Raw genomic sequence first — 25,272 nt, 5'->3', positions numbered from 1 at the left:
GCAGAAACTTCCAACCAACACTAACAACTTATTGTTCCTTGCTGCACTCCTCCAGAAGCTGACAATTTGAATTGTATGCTATTTTATGTCCACTAATTTGGTTTGCATTACTTTATTTTTACATTTTTATTAAAGATTGTATTTATTTAAAGTGTGCAATGTGTTGTTTTGGTATATATCACACATAGTGTACTCATAACTCAGTCTAACTGATTGAAACATCAATCTCTGCACATAGTTACCTTTCCTGTATGTATGCGGTGAGTCATTAAGATCTACTTTTAGGAGATTCAAATGGCAGGTTAGAGGAAGGCTGCATACCTAGTTGCTCTGGGGCTCAGGATTCAGGCAGCAAGAGTACTGCTTCTCAGTGAGGTGGGTGAGAAAGGGATTTCACTCAAATTCAATATTGAACAGTCTTAGAGACTCAGACATTTGGGTGCATTGAATAGAGAATGAAGAGTACAGTGGAACCAAGCCGGTTGTGACAGCGGCAGTAATGGTTCACCACAGAGGGAGGGAGAACCCAAAGAGAGAAAAAAGAAAAAGAAAAACAGGTTCAGTACTGAAAAACTGAGATCAGAAAAGTAGCCTGCATAATTGTCAAGAATACAAATGATAATAAATGTTGGTGAGGATGTCGGGGGAAAGATTCACTCATACACCACTGGTGGGATTGCATATTGAAAAGCAATATGGAGAGTCCTCAGAAAACTTGGAATAGAACCACCATTTGACCCAGTTATCTCACTCCTCAGCAATATACCCAAAGGACTTAAAATCAGCACACTCTAGTGATGAGGCCACATCAATGTTTATAGCAGCTCAGTTCAAAATAGGTAAGCTATGGAACCAACCTAGGTACTGTTATGCTCGAATTCGGGACCCCCAAAGACCACCAGAGACCCAAGATCGATGTAAGCAGCAAAGAGGTGTTTATTGCGAGCTAGCTCGGTCCTCCGCGTGCACGCGTGCGCGCACACACACACAGCAACTGGTGACACTGAGAGGCCCTGAGCCTAGGGTTTGCAGCATTTTTATACTTTCTTTGGAGAGGGCAGGGACTTCACATATATCATAGCCTCTCTTAGCAAATCATCACAAACCGTGGGAAAATCATAAAACAACTCTAAAATATGATTAACACATTCACTGGTAGGAACAAGTTGGGTAGGGGTGATTGGTCAGTACAAAAGGGGTATTCGTTTGAACTGATTGGTTTAAGCCAAAAGGGGTGTACGTGCTGAACTACATGGTTTCCCAACTTGTTATCAACCACCATAAACTACCGGGAGGGTCATCTGACATCTCAGGTATTTCCCTGTCTCATGCTGATTGGTGGCTGCTAGGGGGCTGCTATGGATCCCCACCTAGCCTGACTGAGTCAGGGACACCTGGCGCAGCAGATCTCTCCTGTTATTTGTAGATAAACAACTTAGCAGGGTGGGAATGTGCCTAGGAGTGCTCTGTGGGTTTTTCCAAGGACTAAGGTCATGTCCCTTCCTTGGACAGGCTTTGCTCTGAGGTAGAGGCTGGTTTTTCAGTACCCTTCAACAGATAAATGGACAAAGAAAATGTGATATATGTACACAATGGAAGATTACTCAGCCATAAAGAAAAATGAAATTATGACATTTGCCAGTAGATGGATATTACTGGAGACTATCCTGCTAAGTGAAATAAGCCAATCCCCCCAAACTAAAGGCTGAATGTTCTCTCTGACATATGGCTGCTAACTCACAATAAGCGGGGGAGGGAAGAATAGAAATTCAGTGGATTAGACAAAGGGGAAGGGAGGGGTATGGGAATAGGAAAGACAGTGGAATGAATCAGACATTACTTTCCTACGTTCGCGTGTGAATACATGTGTAACTCCACACCATGTACAACCACAAGAATGGGAAGGTACACTCCATGTATCTATAATATGTCAAAATACATTCTACTGTCATGTATAACTGAAAAGAACAAATCAAACAAACAAATAAATTTAAAAAAAAGAAAAGAAAAGCAGGCTGAACTTCGTTAGGTATCCAGAGGCTGCACTGTGAACTAGTGTCTGAAAAGTGCTGCATTTCTCAACTGGCAGTAGAGCTGAGTGGGGAGCCATCTTGAAGAGGCCACGCTGCAGCTGTTCCTGGGGAGCCAGAAGATCACAGCAGCCATACTGTCCTGGCAAGGGCCTAAATTGTGGCTTAGAATGTACTTAGCAGTGAAACAGGTCAGAGAAGATTGTTCTCAGCGGGATTCAAGTCAGAAAAGTGAAGGGGAGTCCAGCTTGCTTTTCCTTTGAGTCTGGAGGCTTATGCAGCCAGCTAGAGTGGGGCAGGAATTTGAACAGGTGGGTGTGAACACACTCGGGGACTAAACTCTAGGAAGGCTGTGCTCAGGGGCAGCAGAGTGTGTGGAGGATTGGCTCCTCTGCTCCAGGAGTAGAATTCTTGGGAGACTCCTAAGATCCAGACTCCTGACAGAAATTGACAACTGCTGGGCCCTAGGGGTGTGTTGATCTAATCTCTCCAGAGCAGCTACTGCAAAACAAAGGCCCTAAACCCTGATGAGATCTAAGCCCCAGCCACAGGAACTCTCCATATAGAACTCTGCAGTGGCCCCACCCTGGGAGTGCATGGATTTCTGTTATGCAGATCAAACTCCTAAGGACAATGCTTCTCATTCCATCCTATCTGTGCTGATGAGAAGAGAAGCTGAGAGCTGGGTCAACCAGCTTCAGTCTCAGGTCACTCCAGCTTCACCTTGGGGAGCAACACAAAAGGAGGAAGAGTTTAACAATCCCCAGCCCTTGCTGACTCACTCACTCTGTCTCTCTATCTCAGTAAGTAGTCCAATAAGAAAATGGAAAGAAGGACAGCCAGGCATGGACAGTTGGGCATAGGCAGTGACCATCCTTTCTCATCAACTATTTTGACCTCCTCCATGGAGACAATTCCTTCATTTTTAAGGATCTTTTTTCTTTTTCCTGTGTGTGTGTGTGTGTGTGTGTGTCTTCTTGCTGTGTTGATCGGTTCATGAACATATATACATACACATATGTTTCTTTTTTCCTCATTTTTACCAGTTTTTCAATGTAGTCATTCTTCCAGCCACAGAAGATGGTTAGTTTTCCTGCACTTCCCATTCCCTGTCGTAACGATCTGCCTTATAAGAGGCCCAAGGAATGGGATCCAAAACCCATGCACTGAAATCAGGAGCCAAATGAATATTTCTTCCTTTTAACTTGTTTTTCATAAGTGTTTGTCACAGCAACACAAGCTGATTAACATGGAGAATGGGTACCAGGAAATGGGATCATTGTTATGGCTATGTCTGATCAGGTGGTTCCAAAGCCTTTGGAGCATTTTTGCAGGAAGAATTTGGCAATAGTTGGAGGAGACTAAAAAAAAAAAGCAGACAATGGGCTGGGATTGTGGCTCAGCAGTAGAGCACTCCCCTAGCACATGCGAGGCCCTGGGTTAGATCCTCAGCACCACATAAAAATAAATAAATAAAATAAAGATATTGTGTCCAACTACAACTAAAAAATAAATATTAAAAAAAGCAGACAATTTTATAAGTGGAGCTTACTAGTGACTCTGGTGATGGCTCATGGGAGAGAATGCTGATGGGATGCAGGAATGAAGACTGTGTTGATGAGATTTCCACTGGAAACTAGAACTCAGCAATTGGAATTAAGGTGATCCCTGTTGTGTTCTGGCAAAGAACTCATTTATGTTTTGTTCATGAGGCTGAGTTGAAAGGTGACAGAATAATGAATCCGGTGGAGCAAACTTCTAAGCAGTCCAACATTCAGGCTTTAGTGTGGGAATTGCTGGCTGCTTTAGCCAGGTTGGCAGTGAGAGATAGGAGCAAAAACAGCAGAAATATTTCTAAAAACTTGCAGTTGGACCAGAAAAGGTATACAGTTGAAACCAAAGAAGGTGTGGTTGGTGAAGAGATAAGTGCCACGAAGAGAAGCCAAGTGCTTCGCACTGGAACTAAAGGAAAGATGCTTTGAGGACTTCTTAGGAATTAGCCAGACCCCTTCATCCCATTCAAGTTTAAAATGTAAACTTGTTTGAAAGAACATTGTTATGTAATGCATTCTGCAGTCATATATAACAAATTAGAGTAAAAATAAATAGATAAATAAAAATAACAGTGTTAGAAGAATCCTCAGGGCACTCTGTTAGCACAGGATTGTGTGCAGACTTGTCTCCCCAGGATTGTTTTTTCACGGTCCAGCTGTGCAGGCACTCAGAGTTCACTTCGGCCACATTCCTAGTGGGCCTGGCTATTGCTCCTGCCAATGGAAGGCCCTGGCATCTTCTGCATGGTGTTTGTCTTATAGGGTTACAGGAAGCTGCCGCAGTCTCTGGCTGGGCACAAATCACGAGTCTCCACACAGCTTGTAGATTCAAACAGCAATTCTTTATTCCCGAACTCACACCGGCCGTCTACAAACACGTTCTGGGGAAATCCACGTTCTCTGCCCAAATCCACACTCTGCCCAAATCCACTCCACATGGGCTCTGTCTCCCAAATATACTGTCTGACCCTAAGAACTCAAGAGGAACTCAGCAGCAGGATACGCCCTATTCTAAAGGGGGAACACCCTAATCTCCTATTATGCTAAACCGCCCTATTCTAAAGGGGAACACCCTAATCTCCTATTATGCTAAACCGCCCTATTCTAAAGGGGGAACACCCTAAACACGGATCCTGCCCTGGTCCTTGAGCAAGGTCACCTTACATGCAATGTCCTGCAAAATGTCCTATTTCCATGAGTCCTTCCACTAAAGAAACATGGGGGTACGCTGGCAAGGAAATTGTCATACCTACTTGGCTGATGGCTCCCAGCAGGAAGCTATATTTACAAGGTCCTGCAAGCTTCCACCAAGATTTGAAAAGAAGTCTTGGAGGCTAGGTAGTGCATTGCATGGACAGAATCCTTGTGGACAGACCATAAGAAGGCTATTCAAGAAGCAGTGAGAGGGACGTTCAAGCTGCATGGAGACCAAGGAGTTAGAGATGCCTGGAATGTGAAGTATCTGTCAAGGGGAGCTGCATGAAGTGAGCAGAGCCAGCCCAAGAGAGTGGTCTTTCAGGGAAATAGAGATGAGGGTTTCCCATGCCCTTTGGAACCTATGTCATGCCACTGTGACACGGATGCTGAATATAGAGCTACAGGAATTAATGTTTCCCCTGCCAAGGTTCGGGTGTTTTTTTGGACAATTCCTCCTTACCGTTTCCCTCCCTTCTTTTAGGATTGGGAATATTTACACTGTGCAATATACCTTGGGAGTATATACCTTGTCTTTGAATTTATATAGTGATTCACATCAAAGGGTTTGCCTTGAATCTCAGAGGAGAGTTTAAACTTGGATATTTGGACCATGAAACTATTGAGGATGGGAACACTTGGAATTGGAGCAAACACAGTTTCCATTGTCAGGTGGACATCAGACTTTGAGGGCTGTGGGCAGAATGTTATGTGTTGGATCTTAAATGTCCCCCCAAAGCAGTAGTGCTCAGAGATGGGCCCTAGGCTGTTGACAGGATCAAAAGCGCTCTTATTTCCTAAATGCATTATCAGATTCATAATGGATTAATAACACATTTGGTTTTTGGTAGGTGGGGGAACATTAGGAGGTTGGGCCTTGTTGGAGGATATAAACCCCTGGGGAATGCCCTTAGTGGGGACTATTGTAATTCTATCCCAGGCTCCTCTTCTCACTTCCTCTTTCTATCTGCTTCCTGGTCATCCTAAGGTAGTGACCTGCTGCCTGCCATCATGTTCTAACTGGCCAGAGGAAAAACCAATAGGGGCAGTAAATAGAGATAGTACGAAGATACTATGACCCCGTAAGGTAATCAGAGACATTAACAAATACCATGACCTGAAACAGGAACCAGAGACATTAGCCAGATACCATGATCCGATACACGAACAAAGACAATAACCAGATGCTGTAACCAGTACAGTAAGCAGAGACAGTACCCAGATACCATGACCCGGTTCAGTAACCAGAGACATGGACCAGATAACATGACCCAGATACAGTAACCAGAGACAATACCTTGATATGGTTAACCAGTACAGTAATCAGAGTCATCAACCAGATACTGTGACCAGGAACAATAACCAGAGGCATCAGGCAGATACTGGGACCCCGTAGTTACCAGATACCATGTGACCCAGTATACCATGTGACCCCGTAACCAGACAATAGTCAGATACCAACATGCAATTCGTTAGCCAGAGACATTAGCCAGATTCCATGACCAGGTAGAGCAATCAGAAATATTAGCCAGATGCTTGTGACTAGGTGCATTCAACAGAAACACAGCCAGATACCTTGACCAGGTACAGTAAACAGTGAGGGTTTATTATGTTCAAGGGGTTCTCCGCTGAGGAGGAAACACTTTTCTCTTTTCCTTCCAGATTATGGCCTGAAAACAGTGATTGGTCTTAAATTCAATGAAATTTATTATTGATCTGTTCTGTGAAGAGTATCCGCCCAGGACTCTCACAGACACCAAGATAAATCTAGCCCAGGGATACCAGGCAGGATCTGCTCTGTGCCATCTGATACTCCACTCAAAACACAGGAGACTCGGGCTCGGGATGAGGCTCAAGTGGCAGAACGCTTGCCTGGCATGCGTGAGACACTGGGTTCGATCCTCAGCATCATATTTAAAAAAATAAAATAAAATAAAGATATTGTGTCCATATAAAACTAAAAAACAAATATTTTTTTTAAAAAAACCACAGGAGACTCTTCCCACCTTTCATAGACACCTGACTGGATTATAGGAGGAATGCTCAAGTCACTAGGACACAAAGAAAGAACTAGAATATCAAAAGCCAGGGACAAAATGCCATAGAGCACAGCCAGGCTCATCATCCCAGCTCCTCTCAAAGCTTTAGGGAGGCAGTCATGTTGGGGTCTCTGAGAAAGGTAGAGGCATGCAGTAGGAAGGAAAGTGTGTGTTCCAGGTGGAAGAACCATCCAGAGTCACAAACACTGGCCAGGAGCCAGGCTGGAGTCCCCAGACACATTTGGAAGGGCAAGCAGTACTATTTCAGTAAGTGCAAGGTTACTATGGGAAGGTGGCAGAAACCCTTCTGCACAGTTGGAGGACCACCTGGGAGTGAGCTATCCCTTCACAAAGTAGGAGGCCCTGGTGCCCCAGCTGAAGCAGTGTACATCTGTGACTATGCTTCTTGCCTGCCTTCTCTGCTCACCTTAGGCCAATGTCACCTCTTTTCCCTTTGAGGCCTCTCCCCGACCAGCCTTTTCCCATCCATGTGGTTTGAGGGGTCCTCACGCCTCTGTGACACCAGGATCACAGTGGGAGTACATAGCCTAGCTCCAGCCCATGAGTGCATTTCACTCCCTTTGTTTCTGCATCTGGTAGTAAGATGCCATGTGACCACATCCAGCAAATCTAGACCATAGCTTGCAACCAGATTATGGACAATGAGACCCTCTGTCTGGTCTGGAGGGCTACCAAGAATACCACATACAGTAACCAATCGGTGCAGGACACTATCAGGGAATAGGAAAGCCAAGATGAACCTGGTGGCATCATTTGATCCACGGGGATCAAATTCAGAACTGACGTTACCAGAGTTAAGTGGGGGTAGAACAGAGTGTGGTTAGAACCCTCCCATCCATGACAACATCTTTAGGGGTGGCGGTTGACTGAAGAACATGAACTGATCACTGTCCTTTCCTCAAAGGAATGAGTCCTGCAGTCCTAGATATATTCATCTTTGGGCCCTCCTGTGCATGGAGCGCCTTGGCCTGTGTTCCCTCCCAAGAATGAAGTCCAAGCCTGTGCCCCAGAGGCTTGTCTAGCACGAGGCCAGTGAGTATCATGTTCTGCTGAGCTTGAGCACCTCTTCTGTGATGCAGGCTGGTCCATCATTAGGCAAGTTTGGACTCTTTATAATTTCCCTTTTTTTTACCCCTCTGTGATGAAGCTACTGAATATTTGCCTCATCCTCTTTCTCATTGACCTTTTAGTGGAGCCTGTCCCTTTGGTGATAAAAAGTGGGTCATCTGGTTTGCAAGGATCTCTGCCAAGTCTCTATGCATGGAGTCTCAAAGATGATGAGTCCTAGAGATAAAACCTCCAGGCTGTCACTCTTGGGGGAGATCTCATACCTTTGCAGGTCATCTCTAGGAGCCTGCCAGGTCCTTCCACTGAAAAGTGGAGGGAAATCCCCAGATGATCCTTGCAGAGTAAGGGAAATACCACTTTTAAATCATCTGAGAGCATTCTTTCCTTCCTGCAGGAGGCTTACAGGAAGAAAATCTATTTTTCCAGACCCCACCAAACTGGATTTAATCAGTTAGACACCAACCTGGAAGAAGAAAATGCCCAGTTTTAAACCACTCAGTCCTTCCTGTCCCACTTAAGAGAGAGAAAAATGCTGGGAGCCATTAGCCAAGTAGGTATGACAATTTCCTTGCCAGCATACCCCATGTTGCTTAGTGGAAGGACTCGTGGAAATAGGACATTTTGCAGTAACATTGCATGTAAGGTGACCTTGCTCAAGGACCAGGGTGGATCCGGGTTTAGGGCTGTTCCAGGTTTAAGGTTATTCCTGCTGGGAATAGGGCGTATCCTGCTGCCTGAGTTCCCCTTGAGTTCTCATTGGATTCAGAGAGATTTGGGGAGGCAGAGGAGGTGGATTTAGACAGTGAACGTGGATTTCCCCAGAACGTGTTTGGAGAGGGCCGGGGTGAGTTCGGGAATAAAGAATTGCTGTTTGAATCTACAAAGCTGTGATTGGCTCGTGATTGTGTGCCCAGCCAGACTGCAGCAGAAAAATGCAGAACTTCTTTTAACAGACAAACATGGTGACGCGGGGTCACTAAAAGCCTGAGACATTGTCACTGCAGTATACACTACCTCCCTCACCCCACTCCTCTGTGCCTCAGTCCCTACACCAGTAGGTCCTGTGTGGCTATCCTGAGTACTGACAGGCACGCCTAGCTTGAAGAGGCAGTGTCAGAACCAGACTCAGATATGGCAGGGATGCTAGAACGAGCAAACCAGGAATTTAAAACCCCTATGATCTATTTAATAAAGACACTAAAGGAAAAGTAGACAACATGCAAGAACAGATGGATAATAGAAGTATTAATGTGGATATTCAAAGAAAAAGTAAAAAAGAAATAGAAGACATTGAAAACACTAACAGAAATTCAGAATGCCTTTGATAGGATTGTTTGTAGACCAGGTATGAGTGAAGGAAGGAATGGGAAGCTTGAGGATATATATTAAAAAAAACTTCTAAAAATGAAAAGGCCAAAAGAAAAAAAAAAAAGTCAGACAAGGTGGCACATGCCTATAATCCCGGCTACTCAGAAGACAGAGGCAGAAGAACACAAGCCATGCTGGCAACTAAACCAGTCACTGTCTCAAAATAAAAATAAATAAAAAGGGCTGGAGATGTAGCTCAGTGGTAGAGCACCCTTGGGTTGAATCCCTGTGTCACAAACAACAACAGCCAATGCTGAGAGCCATAGCCAAGTCAGAATGACACATGGCATTTTGGGTTCAAAGGTGACCCTGCTCAGGGATTAGGGTGGCTCTGGGTTTAGGGTGGATCCTTCTGGGAATAGGGTGGCTCCAGGATTAGGGCGGATCCTGCTGGGATTAGGGCGGATCCTGCTGCCTCAGGCACCCGCTCCTTTGAAGTTCAAGTTGAGTTCTCGAGGTGTTCTGAGAGAATTGGTGCGCGGAGCCCAGTGGAGGCAGGGTGTTCACGGAAAGTGAGTGTAGAGTGTCAGTGAGAGTTCGGGAATAAAGAGTTGCTGTTTGAATCTACAAGGCTTTGTGGCGGCTCGATTATTTTGTGCCCAGCCAGACTGCGCAAGCCATAAACAAAACTTCCCTGAGATAGTAATCCACACCTAACGGGCTAAAATACAAAACAGCAACAAGATTGAATCCTGGTGAAAAGGCAGAGAAACCATATCATTTAGATACACTGATGGGAATATAAAATGGAACGGCACTTAGAAAAGCAACAGCAGTTTTTTAGAAAGCTAAACTGGAAGCCCCATAGGTCCCAGCAGTGGTATACTTGGATATTCATCTCAGAGAAATGAAAATTCAGATTCACCCAAAAAGCTGTGCACAAACCAAGGTGTGATGTCACATGCCTGTGAGCTCAGCACTTAGGAGCTGAGGTGGGAGGATCAGTTGAGCCCAGGCATTTGAGACCAACCTGAGTAACTCAGTAGGAAACAAAATACACCTGTACACAAAATGTGTATGACAGTTTTCTTCAAAAGCACCCCAAACCTGGAAACAGCCCCCAAATGCTTTAATGTATGAGCAGTCAACAAACTGGTGCCTTCAGACCATATAATACTACTGAGCAACAAAAAGAAAGAAACTATTGATGCATGTAGCAACTTGTGTGGAGAATTGTGCGGAGGAAAAACAGCCAATTCCAAAACCTGTGTAGACTAGTATAGTTCCATTAAGAGAACATGCTTGAAAGGGCAAAATTATCCAAAGGCTGCAAGGGGCTGATGGGGGGAAGGCAAGAGTGGTCTGGGCCTAAAGAGACAGCATGACATGCATCTTTATGATACTGTGCAGCATGCTGACTGTGAGGGCGGGCACATGCATCTACACATGTGATGAAACTGCACAATATACACACACCCCAGATCATGGAACGTGGAAAAATCTGAATAAGGCCACTGGACTGTTCCGAGGTCAACTTCCTGGTTGTAATATTACACTGCCATTGTGCCAGATATTACTACTGGGAGAAACCAGGTGTTGAGTACAGACCATTTTGGTTTATTTCTTACAAATATATGTGAATTTACATTTATCTCAAAATAAACAGTTTTTAAGATGAACACTGTCATTATTAAATGTCATTATTTTAGGTGGGAGACACCTCTACTTTGAGTCCAGCCACAGATTTTCAGCCATAAAACTATGATAAGTCATTCTCTTCCCTCTTGTCTGTTTCCTAAATCTGTAATAATTGTTTTATCAATGACATTACAATGTAGGTTAGAAGAGAAACTTTAATAGGAACATATAACATAGTAAAACTGAAATTTTGCACCATTGTAAAAATAAACTTTAACAAATCAATTTGATTAATATGCATTAGTAATGAATAGTCAGAAATGAACAATTTAAAATTATATCATCTACATTAAAAAATTGTAAGTACTATGGGTAAGTTGGACAAGCCATCAAAATACTTTATGGAGAATGTGATGAACTGACAATAAACTTTTGACACAAATTACCTAAAGCTCATGTACTAAAACCCACATACACAGAATTTTGCTGAGAGAAATGAAGACCTCGATAAGTGGAAAGCTATGCATGAGGTTATTAATCTCAATCCTCTCTCACACTGACATGAGTTTACTATAATCCCTGTCATCATACCAGAAGGCTTCTTGTAGACACTGAAGAGCTGATTGCCCTGCTGCTTAAAAACAGGAGTCAAAATTCACCTTAGAAAAGAACAGATTTGGAACACTAATCACTATCTGGTTCCAGCCTTGTAACAAAACTCAGCATATGGAGCTGGGGTTGTGGCTTAGTGGTAGAGTGCTTGCCTAACATGTGTGAAGCCCTGGGTTCAATTCTCGGCACTGCATATAAATCAATAAAATAACAACTAAAAGTATATATTTTAAGAAAAGTATATATTTTAAGAAAACCTCAGCAAACAATATAATATTTGTGTAAACAATCAATGGAACAACAACAAAAAAGGAAAAGTCAGAATTAGGCACAGAAAGAAATAGGCACAGAAGTGGACAACTGATTTCGACATAGATGTCAAGTTAGTTCAATGGGGAAAGGGATTGCGTTCCCAACAAATGTCACCAGAACAATAAGAAGGACATATGCCCCCCAAAATTACCTACAAACTTTGTTCTTTGGTTTGAACTTTCTCTTCCTTCCTTCCTTGCTTCCTTCCTTCCTTCCTTCCTTCCTTTCTTTCTTTCTTGTATTGGCAATGAAACCCAAGGCCTCAAGTATGCTAGGCAAATACTGTTCCATTTAGCCACATTCCCAGCACCATTATTCTCAAACTTTACCTCACAACATATGCCAAACTAGCATGGAGTTCATCATAAATCTAAATTATGAGTTAGATCTATAAATCTCCTAAAAGAAAACATAGAAGAACATCAACATGACCTAGAATGGCTGATTTTTCATATACAATTCAAAAAATCACGGGCTATAAAAGAAAAAAAACCTGCACTTAATCAACCTCAAAAAATTGCATTTAAAAGACAATTAAGGAGGGCTGGGGTTGTGGCTCAGTTGTAGAGTGCTTGCCTAGCATGCGCGAGGCACTGGGTTTGATCCTCAGCACTACATAAATGTAAAATAAAGATATTGTGTCCACCTAAAACTAAAAAATAAATTTTAAAAAAAGGCAATTAAGGAAAGGGCAAGCCAGGGGGAAGAGTTTTTGCAAAATATGTGTCAGACACAATACTTTTTACAGACCAGTAAGAAGACAACTGTTATGTTTAGGACTGGGAATGTCCCCTCAAAGGTTCATGTGTTGATTGAAGGCTTGGTCCCCAATGCAGCAGTGTTCCGAGGTAGGTTCTTTTAAAAGTCACTGGATCATGAGGTCTCTGATCTCATCAGTGGATTAATCCATTACAGAAACATAATTTGAGGACATTACTGAGAAGTGGTGGAAACTGTAGAAGGTGGGGCCTAGTTGGGGGAAGTAAGTCACTGGGTGTGTGCACTGGAAGGATATATCTTGCCCCTGGGCCCTTCCTTGCTCTGTTTCTCAGCTGCCATGTGTTGAGAGCCACAGCCGAAGGGGCCCCAGCAAACTTTCAGACTGCCAGCTGATGATTGGCTCACAGCGGCCCCAGCAACATCTAGCTGATTGGCTCCTCTGCGGTGATGCTCATTGGGCTGTTTCCCTGCCCTTTCAGGCCACGGAGCTGCTCATTGGGGGACTTTTTTGGCTCCGCCCACACGACCCAGCCAATGGGCCTCAAGAGCAGGAGGATTGGGGGAGGTGGGGAGGCTTGTGGTTGTGAGAGAGGCTTGTGGGAAGCCGGTGGTGGCAGTTGGGCTCTGAGGGTTTTTTCCTGAGGAGCTGTTTTGTTTGGCGTGTGTGGTTCTAAAAATAAAGTTCGTTTCTTTTGACAAGTGGCTCCTGAATTGTGCCCAGCCAGACTGCGGCAGCCATGAGCTGAGCAGCTTTTCTCTGCCACATACTGAATCCTCTGGAATTCAATGGAGCCAGCCAACAATTGACTGAATCCTCTGGAACCATGAGCAAAAATAAATCTTTCCTCCTTTATGGAAACTTTCTCAGGTATTTTGTTACAATAATGAAGAGTTAACCCAACAAACTAATTTTTAAAAATAGCTTTAAAAAAGGACACTTCCAAACATATAGATGGCAAATAAATACATGAAAAGGTGCAAACAGCATTCATCATTAGGTAAATGCAAATTCCATCTACAATGAGATGCTAAGAAAGGTATAATAGGACCTTTGAGAAGTTGCCTTGGCTAAAAGCAGTGACTCTTCACTTAGGCCTGCAGATGCTCAGTGGGCAATTAAAAGCAGGATAAATCTTGGCATCTCTGCCATCATTTTGTGTCTGTCCACTTTGTTACCTTAAATTTTGTGATACTGCTTAGCTGTGCACATAGGCATATTAATTAAGGAGTGCTCATCTAAAAACTGGCAATGTGCAACTTATTAACCCTAAATCTATCTAACCTAGATTGTCTGTCTGTTTGGAAGACTGAGACAATATGTGCTTCATCCTGTTTCAGATCCCTGGAGTGGCACCTACAAGTCTGTCCTTGTCCTCACTTTCCAGAAAACCACTCCATAATAATATCAAAAACTTCATCATTGTCCCTAGTACCAGTCTAACAATGAGGATAAGGTTTTGAAAAAACAAACAAAAAAAGTTTTTGTTACTTTGAAAATATACTATGGACTCCTATCCCAGAGGCTGTGATTCTAACTGCCGGGGTAAGAGTGGGCTTTTCAAGAGGCCATACAAAGCTGGGCTGGGTGGCACATGCCTATAATCCCAGCAGCTCAGGAGGCTGAGGAAGGAAGATCACAAGTTCAAAGCCAGCCTCAGCAAAAGCAGATGTTAAGCAACTCAGCGAGACCTTGTCTCTAAATAAAATACAAAATAGGGCTGGGGATGTGGCTCAGTGGTCAAGTGCCCCTGAGTTCAATCACCCGTACCCCCATCCCCCAAAAATGAGGGCTTACAAAGTCTCCATTCCAACTGTGCCCTGGTAAGAGTTAGATTTCTGTAGCCTTGAGAGATGGCTGTATTTTAGATCTGTAGCTGCCAGCCCTGAAGTCTGGATTCCTTCATTCCTGTGGTCCATGAACTTAAAGATAGATAAATTGGATGGCAAGAAAGTCAACCTTGCTCCCCTCATGGCTGGGAGGAAGGGAGGAAAGAGGAAAGGGTAAAAAACAAGTCCATTTTAAAATAAGCTGAAGTGGCACAGCAGCAAGGGTTATATTCAAAGCAAGGAATGGACCCCTGGACAATGATGAGATGGAGACCACTCACCAAAGCAGGAGCAACTGTCTCATGGCAGTTGAAGTGCTTCTGTAAGAGTAAAAGAAATTGAAGTTAAAGTGTAAAAGTTAAAGTGTAAAAGACCGGGCATTGTAAAGTTTCTAAGCTGCAAGGCCTGAGTTAAAAAGTAAAGGACCAGGTATTGTTAAGTTCCTCTGCTACCCCCAAAACCTGAAATTCCTGTAGCTGTTAGGACAATACCCGAACTGCCCAGTAAATATTCCCCCTGACCCTCTGGTTGTTTAATAACCTAGGACCCTGTGTAGCCTGGCACGTAGGCATTCAGGGCCCAAAACCAATCAGTTTAAATGTGTACCCCGCTGTAGGAATGACCAATCACCCCCGCCCGACCTGTTCCCGCCAATGAATGTGCTAATCATGTCTCAAGAGTTGTTGTTCAATTTTCCCGTGCCTCATGATGATTTGTTCTGATGTATGCAAAGCTCCCGCCCTCCTCAAAAAGTGTACTTAAGCACTGCTCAACCCCTGCCCCGGGCTCTGGGGTGCTCTCCCCTCTTGAGTGAGCATGGAGCCCCAGCGCGCTGGATTGGATCCTCAATAAACCCCTTTTGCTATTGCATGAGTTGGTCACTTGGTGGTCTCTTCCTCCGATGTTCGCCGGACCCTTACACTTCTTTCCAAAGACAATTCAATCCATGGATCAATCAATTCAATCAATCCATCTTCCAGTATCCCATGTCTGGTAGTAGATACCCAGGCATCAAATGGAGATTGCCCCCTCAAGTGATAAGGACATCTCTGGAGCCACCTAGCAGAACCAGAACTGAGAGAACAATCAATAGGAGCACATCTGACCAAGACTGCTCAATTTTGCATACTTCTCACCCCTGCCCCAATTCCTCCTCTATACTTATAGTCCTTGGCAGTGCCCCAAAGACAGAGAGCACCCACACAGGTGCAGGGGAGGAGAATGCAGGCCTCTGCCCAACTCAGGTCTTCTGGGACTCCCAAGGGTGGTAGCAGTGAGAGCCTGGATGTCAGAGTGACTTCATGGAGCACTATCTATGCTGAATCCTGCATTTTGAGTCAGAATTCCCCAGAGGGAGAACAGGTCCACATTCTAGGTAGAGGTGTGTATCTGTGTGGGTGTTTGTGCCCATGCAGAAACACTCAGGATGGCCTTTTCACCTGATGCATGAAATACAGTGGACTGCACCCCAGTAGGATGGGGACACACTGTTACACTTACTAGGCAACTGCCTGTGCACATATGCTGCGCCCCTCCCCTGACTCAGGCAATGGCAAGGCCCTACTGAGGTGGATGGCGCAAGGCGTCCATCCTCTGGAGGAGCGCAGTATGTTTCTGGGAATGGGCTAATTTGTTTTTGTATTCCTTTAATAAGTATAGTTGTGACTTCTCATATGACCATTAAGTATGAAGGAAAAAAAAACATGACTTTCCCAATTAATGCAACTACTTCTAAAGAATGGATCTGTTTGCTCTAAATGCAATGATTCAGCTGTGGAGTGTAAATTGTTAATGTCTAATGAAAAACTCCCTGTATTCCTGTCAAGGAAGTTTTTGAGAAATTAAATTAAAATCTAGAGAAGAAAAATTAATGTTAAGAAGACAGATTAGTGCTTAGTACTGGGCAACTTGTTCTTGTTTCTGTGCACAATGGTTTGTGCTCTTACTCTTGTTTGATCAAAATTAATAACAAGTCAACCACTTGCCATAACCATGGCACCGGTTCCAGTCAGTAAGTCAAGGAAGAATAGTCAAGGTATAGGCCAATAGTTTGGGACATTTGTAACTATTATTAAAAGTTAACTAAGCAGAAATAGCTCAAAGCAAAACATGAACTGAAAGTGCAAATGTTTGCTTATGCATAAGCCAAGATACATTCTTCTATTCTGATTGTAGCTAGGTAATATTTTGTTTCTTTGAATAATGATTCCTGTTTTGTAACCACAAAGTACTGTGAGCCTGCCAAAATGAAAAGTATATATGATCAAGTTCACAAGTAAAGATTGGGATCAACACCTGCACTTTGGTGTCTGTGTTGTTTCTCCACCCCTCTTTTGCCGACTCCTCACCATCCTTTCGTCTCCTGAGACCCCCTGTTGGAGCTGGTCTCCGACACACATATGAAGCTCAACTGCCTCCATGTCCTGCTACAGGGGATCATGAACCCACTTACTAGGCCCCAGCATAGACTGGGGTCCCCATGTGTGGGGATCCCTACCTAGAACTGTGAGAAAGGAGGATGTGAGGAGCTGATGTCCAGGTCTGAGCTGGCTCATCATTTTGGGGCATTGCAGGTAGGGGACATATTCCACCTGCCAGGGGTGGAGCCTGGCAAATCAGTTCCCAGGAGGACACAGCCTGGCACATGATGGGGCCAGTAAACAGTAGGTATCATCCTACAGACCTGCAGGGGTGTCTGAGTCCCCTTACCCTTATGGCAGGTGGCTTCAGGATCCACTGTCATTTGGCAAGGGTTCTTAACCTGTAGCAGGCAAACCCAAGGAGGTCAAGAGCCAATGGGAGCCAGAGAGGAAGAAAGTGAGGCCTGGGCCCAATTCTTCTGCTAGACATAGCTCACTTGCACTTTAGGATGACAACCTCTGAAAGCCCCCCAGGGACCGGCTGCTCGCTCTACCTTTCCCAGCTCACTGTGCAGTGTCCCATCCCTACAACTCCATTTGCACCTTGTGCTTCCAGAAGCTGGAGTGTCTCTGGACCTTATTCCCTGGGAGGAAGCTCTTATGCCCACCCGTGTGTCCACAGGACAAATGAGCACTTCTGTTATATGGTACGCTAATTCTCTACTCTAGCCAAGCACGTGTCCTCCCAGGCTGGCCCATGGCCCAAACCCACTGAATTAAAAATAGTTTTAGTTACCTCAGTGCATAGCCCCAGGGGGCTGCCACAGTTTGTTTCCCAGGGTGCCATCCCAGGATGCATAGCAACACATTCTGCCCTAATCCATTACTGTATTAATCAGTCATTTAATGCATGGGTATGAGCTCTGACTCTCTGGACTCCCTTTCTTCTGGTGAAAAGACTGGATTGGGTTTTATGACTTGACTCCCTTGTGCTGGGGATGGGTCTGGGCTGGGACAGGGAGGAGAAGGCAGCCAGTGGACTGGGCCCCTGTAGGTTGGTCTCCCTTGTAAACCTCCTGAAGATCCTGAAGGGATCCTCACTCCTAGAACGATACTCAAAGCCCACCCTGGGCCTTCAACAAGGTTGACTGCCTCTGTTCCCTGCACCTGTTGGTCTCTGGGTGGTGACCACCTATCCATCTTTCTGCCCAGAACTTTCTGTTCATTTCTACCAGGATAATCTCCTTGGCACAAATGCTGCTCTCTCTATATCAAAATAAGGAAAAGGGCCTTGAGAACTCAAAACTATTATGAACTATTTTCCCTTCATTTTGTTGCTTCCTGGTCACTTTTTCCCTTAAAATGTTTAACAACAAATAGTGTGATTTCTTGTTGAGAGCCACAGCCGAGTCAGAATGAAGCCTGGCATATTGCCAGAGGGAATGGTTGAAAGGTGCCGCCAGCGAACCAGCGAACCATTGAGATGACGATTTGAGTTAAACTGTATATAATTGCTGTAATGCTGGATTGATTGAGTTGTATATGGACCCTGCTCCGGGAATAGGGCGGCTCCGGGAATCTGCCTCGGGCGCCCGCTAATTTGGAGTTCCCCTGAGTTCTCTGGGGGTGGGGGGGGTCGGGGAGATTGGGTGCTCGGAGCCCGGTGGAGGGTGTATGTTCCCGTGTAGTGTGTGTGCAGTGCCGGTGAGAGTTGGGGAATAAAGAGTTGCTGTTTGAACCTACAAGGCTTTGTGGCGGCTCGGTTGCCTGTGCCCAGCCAGACTGAGGCAATTTCTATCTTAAGTATAATTTGGGTTAGATCATTGTGCAAATTTTATTTCCCTGAAGCTCACTCTTTATGTATGTAGGTATGCCAACCATTACATTTTTATTTTCATTTTTCTTTTTAATTTTATTAAAAGTTTTACAGGCAAAATCTAAAAAAACATAACATGCTTCTTCACAAATATTAATAAGAAACACCATTTTAAATATTAGATTTCTTAAAGATATAAATGCATCTTAAATATTACAAGCTCATAATTACATGACAATAAACTTTTACTTTTTATCCCATACTTAACAGTTAAAGGAAAAACCCTTGGACAAGTTTAATTTAGCAGAGTTGATTTAAGTAAGGAAATGGGAGGAAAAAGAGAATAAAGAACGAGTCACTTACTTGGCGGCCCCCAGGCTTTGAATAGCTTCAAAGAACTTCCAATGTAGCAGGGCCGCATTTATAAACAGGAGCAAATGAAGGGTGAACACAGATTTCCCAGGTTACAGAGCCTGATTCCTAGGACTCTGCAATTGACAGGCTCAGCTGCTGTCATTGGCTGCACCTCAGCTGTGTTCCTACAGTGTCCTTCTGCACCAGGCTTTCAGTTAGTTTAAGCACTAACATAATTTGCTGTTTGTAACCCAAGGACCCAGGTGTGGCGGCGGAATCCTCAGGCAGAGTCTAATTTAATATAACATGACAAATAAAACTTTAAAAAAATGAGTAACACATATGATCTACATGAATTATTTTAGAAAAAATATAATTTGAGGACTGTTAATATCTTATGATGTAACATTTGGAATCAATGCAAAATGAAATTGAAGTTGGCAATAACTTAACATTGATTAACATTGGTTTGAATGAGCAAAATAAATATACTGTTAAGTTGAAAGGATAAAAGAAATTGAAATTAAAATGTAAAGGACCAGGTTTTGTAAAGTTTCTAAGCTGCACTCAGAACTTGAAATTCCTGTGGCAGTTAAAACAATTCCCGGAACTGCCCATTAGATGTGTGTCGAAATCTCCCCTGACCGCCCAGTTGCTTAACCACCCCCTCCCCGAGACCATGCAGTTCAGCATGTATACACCTTAGGGCTTAAACCAATCAGTTTGAATGTATACCCCTCCTTAGGACTGACATATCACCCCCGCCCGACCTGTTCCCGCCAGTGAATGTACTAATCATGTTTAAGAGTTGTTATTTGATTTTCCCGGGGTGTACAGTGATTTGCTAAGGGAGGCTATGATGTATGTAAAGTCCCTGCCCTCTCTAAATAATGTATATAAACTCTGCTCAAGTTGTTCTCGGGGCTCTTTGTTCTTTGCTCCTCTGAAGTGAGCTCTGAGCCCCAGCATGCTGGACCCCCAATAAACCCTTTGCTGTTGCATGAGATGGTCTCTTGGTGGTCTTTTCCTCTGACGTTCGCCCGACCTTTTCAAAGTAAAAGTATTGTGAAAAGTGTGAATAGGGAACTTCACAATGACGACTACTTCTTGGACCTATTTTTTAGAAAAAACCTACAGTATAGATAAAGATATATAGAAAATTGATATTGAAGGCTGTGGATAAAGCTCAAGGAGTAAAGTATTGGCCTAGTGTACTGGAGGCCCTGGGCTCAATTCCCAGCACCATAAAGGGAAAAGGGGGTTTTTATTTTAATATTTTCAAAACTCAATGTCTATATATGACATAGTTCAGAATGAAAGATATTTTAGTGTAATGCTCATTTTAAAAAATCTCATTTCATCTGGGTGAGGTGGCACGCATATATTTAATCTTTCACTACCAGCTTCTCTTGAAGCTGAAGCAGGAGGATCAAAAGTTCAGGGTTGACCTACACAACTTAGTGAAACTCTGTCTCAAAAAAGAAATTCACACACAATATTGTTATATGCCATATAAAATTTAACTAGCTCAATATGAAAGCAATCAAGGAGAAAAAGAATTATGAACACCCCATGACAGAAGTAATTTCTCTAGTTATTGATCTCTTAGATGATCTTGAACCTATTTGATTTTTTGTGGGGAGAGAGAGTTCAATCCCCCTTTGAACTCAGGGGCATTCAACCATTGAGCACATCCCCAGCCCCTTTTTTTTTTTTTTTTGTATTTTATTAGAGACAAGGTCACACTGAGTTGCTTAGTATCTCGAGGTTACTGAGGTTGGCTTTGAACTCAGGATCCTCCTTCCTCAGCCTCCCTAGCAGCTGGGAATTACAGGTGTGCAACACAGTGCCTGGCCCTATTTGATCTTTTTTTTTTCTTTTTGGAGGAGATAAAAGAATTTTATTGTCCATCATTATGTTCTACAAAAATCTAGAAATAATAGATTTGTACAGGAAAACTCGCAAATGAACAGTAAATGAGAGGATAATAGCAATAATTTAAATTTGCTTATTTTCCCCCCATGATGTTAGGATCATGACCATGTCAAAACACACAGTCTGATGTCCGGTAGTTTTTGTTCACTGGTCAAAGCTCACCATAAAATTAAGGCCTTCAGTGTCTCTGATTGCTCCACTGGATCTTTATGAAACTTTATATATATAAATGTAATATATATATATATATATATATATATATATATATATATATATATATATATATACTTTTAGTTGTAGATGAACACTATACACTTGTTTATTTTTATGTAGTGCTGAGGATCGAACCCAGTGCCTCACGCGCACTAGGCACTACCACTGAGCCTCAACTCCAATCCCTTGAAACTTTTGAGGTCCTCAAGAAAAGTAATGTAGGGGCTGGGGATGTAGCTCAAGCGGTAGCGCGCTTGCCTGGCATGCGTGTGGCCCAGGTTCGATCCTCAGCACCACGTACAAAGAAAGATGTTGTGTCCTCAAGGAAATCCATTAGGTGGTCATACAAGGGCCAGTCCAGGGAATCTGTGTTTAGTGTTTAATTAGCGTCCTTCCATTCAGACTCACCAATGGCCTGAAAGCTAACTTCTTTAATAGAGAAAATGTCACTCTCGGCTTCCTTTTCTTGTCCCATCTGGATAATGACAGCCCAGTACAACCGCCTTCTTGCCATCACTCTTCGTAACTTCAACCATGAAATTGGGAGTAGATGTCAGGTCAGGCTCCCGTTCTTAACCTTCTGCTCTTCTGAGGGCTCCTCCTCACCAAAATTTTGGTGAGATGCTGATGTTGAAAGTGACAGTGATCTTTTCCCCATCAACTTTTCACACTAATTTAGCCTCTGTCCTGTTACTTCCAGTTCCCAACCACCAGACATCTTGGGTAGGGACTTGTGCTTCTGGATTTTCTTTTCTTCCTTAATTTTTTTAAAAAATATTTTTTTAGTTGTAGTTGGACACGATACCTTTATTTTATTTATTTATTTTTTTAATGTGGTGCTGAGGATCCAACCCAGTGTCTCGCACGTGTAGGCGAGTGCTCTAGCGATGAGCCACAACCCCAACCCCTTCTCCATTAATTTTATCCGTCAGCAATGCAACAAAACTTGGTCTTCTTTTGTGTTAAGCGCGCCGCAGCCGCAGGAGGCTGCAGGAAGCCCAGACACAAGGATGGGGCAGAGCAGCGGGCGCGATGGCCAGGGCTTGGGGAATGCAGCGCAGCAGAAAGAGGAAGCAGAAAGAGGAGGCAGACATGTGAGAATGACAGCTTGGCCAAAGACCCCCACAAACACCTTTTTTTTTTTTTTTTTTTTTTTTACACACACAGTATCTTTGTTTTTATGTGGTGCTGAGGATCCAACACATGCACGGCGGGCGCTCTACCACTGAACCACAGCCTCAGCCACCCAAACACCCCTTTTTATCTAAAGAAAATTCTCAGCCTACTTACTTTGACAACAGATCAAAGCTATACGAATCCCAATACTTATAGAGCACTTGATTTGATATTTATGTTCAAATAAATTTTTTTCTTGGTACCAGGGATTGAACCCAAGAGTGCTTAACTACTGAATCACATCCACAGCCTTTTTCTATATTTTATTTAGAGACAAGGTCTGGCTGAGTTGCTTAGGGCCTCACTAAGTTGCTGAAGTTAGCTTTGAACTCAGGATCTTTCTGCCTCAGCCTCCAGAGCCGCTGAGATTACAGGCATGAGCCATCCCACTTAGCTTGTTCAAATAATTTTTATCAAGCTTATGGGTCAGTTAAATTCAGGTCAATATACTTTAGGAAAAAAAGTTTTGGATGGATGGTAAACTGGGCATGTTTATTTTTCAATAATACAACTGCTTAACCTTCAAATCTATATTCAAAAGTATACTGTTGTCTTCTGAAGCTATACTCTTCTATTCATATCGCATATTAAATAACACTGAGCTTTAGACATTTATTCTATTTAGTTTATGAATTAACTGACACTTTGGTTTATGTTGTTGATCATTTTGAATATAGTCACAACTTAATCCTAGGAATATTTATCTTCCAACAAATAGGATTCCTAAAAACTGCAACAAATAATTGTACTTATCTATCCCTTTGACACATAACTGTTCAAAATTAGCTTATGCTGATTCACCATAGAACTATAAAATATTTAAAAGTACTGTGAAAAAATCTTTCTACTTTAATTAATACCTAGTAAATATCTGATAGAGAATAAGATAAAATATTAAGTATTGATGTAATTCATTAATGAATTAATAGTTGGGAACAGTTTTGCTCTAATTAAATCTGTCTAGGTTTTAACATCAAATTGACTTAACAAAATGGTGATATAAACTGGGGGAAACAATCCTAGTAGAAGGTATTCCCCTAACACTTCAACCACATCCTCTCAGTAAGTTTGGCAAATACACACTTACTGTGCTTACAGATTTCTGGGCACTAGCTTGGTGAACACCCTGGACTCAGCAGTTACTTTTCTTTTGGATTGTCTATTTTCTATAATAATTATCTAGATCTTATGTTAGCATGAGCTATTCCTTGTCAAACAATAATCGTGATACCTTTATTTTCCCCAGGACTCGGGGTTGCATCAAGGGTCTTGTTATGGTTTGGATATGAGGTGTCCCCCCAAAACTCATGTGTGAGACAATGTAAGAAGGTTTAGAGGAGAAATGATTGGATTATAAAGCTTTAACCCAACATTGAATTAATTCCCTGATGGGCATTAACTGAGTGGTAACTGAAGGCAGGTAGGGTGTGGGTAGAGAAGGTGGGTCTCTGGGGGTGTGGCCTTGGGGTATGGTATACATTTTGTATCTGGCAAGTGGAGTCTCTCTGTTTTCTGATCATCATGTGAGCTGCTTTCCTCCACCACACTCTCCTGTCATGATGTTCTGCCTCACCTTGAGCTCTGAGAAGTGGAGCCGACCTTCTATGAATTAAGACCTCTAAAACCGTGAACCCACAAACTTTTCCTCCTCTAATATTGTTCTTGTCAATCTAAAACAGGTCTCATACATGCTAGGCAAGTGCTCTATATCCTCAGCCCCTTTTTAGGGAAGCCACTGCCCATTTCAGATAGGATAGAGGAAGAGGGGTTGGGGGAAGAGAGAGGGTGGGGAGCAAGATGGAGGCAAGTGGTGGAAGGGCTTGGGTGAGCCTTCACATAATCCTCTCCTCCCCTCCATGTGGCCTCCCCACACTTCCTTCTCAGAGACTCAAGCTTCACTGAGCAAGGTGTGAGAGCTAGGGATTCACAGGCAGCTCAAGGGAGATTTTTGGTGGCAGCAGCAGCAGCAGCAGTGTTTGGCAACCCCACAGGAACATAGATCTGGGAAGCCCAGACTCTGTACCCTGCATGTCCCCAGAACCCACAAATGGGGAAAGATCAAGACTCAATATTGTCTACTAATGGACTCAGTTCAGGTCAGCAGCATCCTGGGAGTGTTGGGTCACTGTCCATGGTGCTGAAGATCAGACTTAGCTGGAGATAAATGTGCAAAAATCAATAAGAGAGAAAGGCATTAATCCATTCATGAGGACTCTGCTGTCCTGACCCAAATATCTCCCATCGAGTGCTCTTCCAACACCATTGTAATGGCAAATTTCAACTTGAGTCTCAGAGGGAAAAAACATATTGAATCTACAGCAATACAGTACCCGTCATGATTTGATAATACTACATAATCCAGTAATATTTTACTTGAGCCTGACAGAGCATAAGCTCTTAAGAAATTTGTGTTGAGGCCTAGGAATACAACTCAGCAACAGAGTGCTTGTGTTGCATAACTAAGACCCTGATTTAAATCCCCAGCACTGCAAAAACTAAATAAACAAAAAGGAATTTGTGTTGAATAAAGAGCAAAATATCAATATAAACTGGGTGAAAACTGCTTCCATCCTATACCGGATATAGCATAGTTATAGTTTTCATGTAAATTCCTCTTCCTCCACAAAAAAATTTGAGTCCCAAAATATATGCAAAGTGCCATCCCTCTTCTACTTTTTACTCTCTGTCCCATTCCTTTCCAAGTGCAGGAGCCACCCCCGCTTTTTAATTTTTTTGGCCAAATTTTGCCTAGAAATATTTCAGTCCACTTAAACTGCATAAGAGTAAGGGAATAGCTAGGACCTAGATCTTGAACTAGTCAAATCTGCAATCCAGCATTATAATGTGGTTGACTGGTGAGAATGGAGCAGGTTTCCTTTTGCCTAGGCAATAAGAAGGATAGGGTCTAAAAGTAAAGCAGACTTAGCTGTCCCCTTGTTCCTTTTTTTCCTAGATCTTACCATCCTAGTCATAAATAAAACTCAATAGTGCCCAAGGGGAAAGAGGGGGAATGAAGAATACCTGAAACTGTTCTAAACCACACACCTAGAGTTTCCCATGGAAGGTCATTTCTTTTTTTTCTTTTTTTTTTTTTAA

At 43.1% G+C, this 25,272-nt stretch overlaps 1 pseudogene; it reads right to left on the bottom strand.

The window, feature by feature from the left end:
- Positions 1-13,869: 13,869 nt before the first annotated feature.
- Positions 13,870-24,513, bottom strand: LOC143382645 (complement component 1 Q subcomponent-binding protein, mitochondrial-like; annotated as a pseudogene).
- Positions 24,514-25,272: the final 759 nt, after the last annotated feature.

The sequence above is a fragment of the Callospermophilus lateralis genome, chromosome 17 (genome assembly GCF_048772815.1).
Source record: "Callospermophilus lateralis isolate mCalLat2 chromosome 17, mCalLat2.hap1, whole genome shotgun sequence".
In the NCBI taxonomy this organism is placed as follows: Eukaryota; Metazoa; Chordata; class Mammalia; order Rodentia; family Sciuridae; genus Callospermophilus; species Callospermophilus lateralis.
The sequence above is the reverse complement of the archived record's forward strand: the minus strand, read 5'-3'. Positions and strand labels throughout refer to the sequence as shown.